This window comes from Panthera onca, chromosome D2 (assembly GCF_046562875.1).
Source record: "Panthera onca isolate mPanOnc1 chromosome D2, mPanOnc1 haplotype 2, whole genome shotgun sequence".
NCBI lineage: Eukaryota > Metazoa > Chordata > Mammalia > Carnivora > Felidae > Panthera > Panthera onca.
The window spans coordinates 6,920,486-6,922,968 of record NC_138349.1 but is presented as its reverse complement, the minus strand read 5'-3'; the positions used below and the strand labels follow the sequence as shown (position 1 = coordinate 6,922,968).

Genomic DNA, 2,483 nt, shown 5'->3' with positions numbered 1-2,483 from the left:
AGTGCCAGAGAATTTAAAAAAAAATTTTTTTTTAATGTTTACTTATTTTTGAGACCAAGGGAGACAGAGCGCGAGTTCGGGCGCCCGAACCGTGAGATCATGACCTGAGCCGAAGCCGGCCGCTCAACCGACTGAGCCACCCAGGGGCCCCTCGAATGCCAGAGAATTTTCAGCAGAGGAATTATAGACACGCAACAGTGGGGGCGTCCATGAAACGTTAATAGATGGCATGGGAAAATCGGTCCTGCGCTGAAGTCACTCGAGGAGGTACTAGGTTTACAAATGTATACGGGTGTCTTCAGGATAAGACTTCTCAGACCCCTCGATACGTTCATGTACATGGTAAAGCTGAGAGCACAAGAAAGTCAGAAGCATTTCCCAAACAGCTCAGTAAAGGACTTTCCCCCTACCCTTTCGTACCTCACAGAACACGGGAGTTCTGGAGAATGCCAATGTACAGCAATGTTGTTAAGCAAGTCAGAAAATCGGCAGATGCCTCCTAATTCAGAGGAAAGGCCGATGCGTCTGGAACCAAGGATAGCAATTTCACACCAGTGAAATTTTCCCGCCCCACATCCCACCGGACTGGGGTTCCACGGAACACCCTTCGTCCTTTGGGTCGGGCTCTTCTGGCCCAGCTGTTTTCGCTTACCCAGCACAGAGTACAGATTCCCACCTTCCTTTCTCTGTTTAACTGACTTTCCCCACTTCGAATGTCCCGCACCAAACACCTGTTAGCCACGGAGCACACAGCCGAGGCAGAAGGAGGACGAACTGAAGGATCCCGCCCTCCACAGGCTTCCAGATCGGCATTGCTGCCTCTGACCCAAAGCCTTGCCGATGTTTCCCTGCACTGACTCTTCTGAAGTCGGTGGATGTGATGTTTCCACCTCTCTTACAACTCTTGCCATATTTTGCTTTGTACCATAGTTATTTTAAACGTAGTATATTAATGTCTTCATAGATATCAATTTCTGTTGAGCGTTCTCATTAATTAGGAGCTATCTGCCAATTACTGACTTCCTTGGGAACACGGCCCTACCGTCGGCATTCTCCAGAACTCCCGTGTGTTGTGAGGTATGAACGTTTGAACTAGTTTGCAGGTATTGAACTATTTGTAAGATGCTTCTGGTTGGTTCCCTTGGCTCAGAGCCTTCCGGTGTACAGGAGCAGATCAAGGGGTCTGAGAAGTCTTGTCCTGAGGACACCTACATAGTTTTTAAAACTTCGATAGATAGTAAATATTAAATATTGCCAGGCACTGTGCTGGATGTTATTCAAGGTGAGGAAAGGAACTTCACCTTCAGAGCAATTAGCACCCAGGGTAAAACGTCGTATGGCACATAGGGAGTTATTGATTTTTTTTTCTTTTTTTGACAAACTGACAGGCAATTGACAAATAAAAGTTTATATCTTTATTTTTTTTTAACGTTTATTTTTTTTTTTGAGACAGAGAGAGACAGAGCATGAACGGGGGAGGGGCAGAGAGAGAGAGGGAGACACAGAATCCGAAGCAGGCTCCAGGCTCTGAGCCATCAGCCCAGAGCCTGACGCGGGGCTCGAACTCACAGACCGCGAGATCGTGACCTGAGTTGAAGTCGGACGCTTAACCGACTGAGCCACCCAGGCGCCCCTAAAAGTTTATATCTTTAAAGCGTACGACATGATATGTATACATTTTGAAATGACCACCACAGTCAACTTAATGAACGTCCATCACATAATAACCTTTTTTATTATTATTTTTTTTGCTAGGAAACAGTTCGCGAGTTTGCCTGTCATCCTTGCGCAGGGGGCGTGCTAATCTCTGTATCATTCCAGACATGTGCTGCCAAAGGGACACTAGTCTTCCACTGTTAGCACAACTCTTAAATCCCCTGACCTACGAAGAAATGTAACAATTTGCCATTAGTGGTATACACCCTCCAATGCTGTTTTCCTTTGCCTCGCCCTCCCAGCCTCCACTCCCATAGAGGAAATTAAAGACCCTTTCCTAATTTAACTTCAAATTCATGTTTCTTTGTACACATAAATGTGACCATGTCTAAGGTCCCCTGAACCTTTTTTCTTAAAATCGATTTGAAGGAGAGGTAGGAAATTTAATATTAAATGTTGTATGTTTTTTTTAAGTCTTTTGGGGTTACCCTTTATTTCTTAATTGTTTTCCTCTTCCATATTTATTTTTCCACTTAAAGCTAAATAACAAAAGGAAACAAAAGTGGAACTATTAAAAAGAAAATAATTAACAATTAGATATTTACAATACTTAGAATTTTGCTTTATAAAAATATTGTTAAAGCTATTACTCATGTTGAAGTTTTAGCGTTCATTAATGCATGTATTTTGTGCAAAATCAGCAAATTCCACATTCCCAGTTTGGCTGTTATACACACAAATTAATGAATGTACTTTAATGAGTTTGATTAATATGCAGCAGCTTAAGATCCATTTTGTATTATTAGCCCATGAAATGTTCCTCGTTG

The 2,483-nt window shown here is 42.9% G+C and overlaps 1 pseudogene; it reads right to left on the bottom strand.

The window, feature by feature from the left end:
• Positions 1 to 1,747: 1,747 nt before the first annotated feature.
• Positions 1,748 to 1,843, bottom strand: LOC132685675 (U6 spliceosomal RNA; annotated as a pseudogene).
• Positions 1,844 to 2,483: the final 640 nt, after the last annotated feature.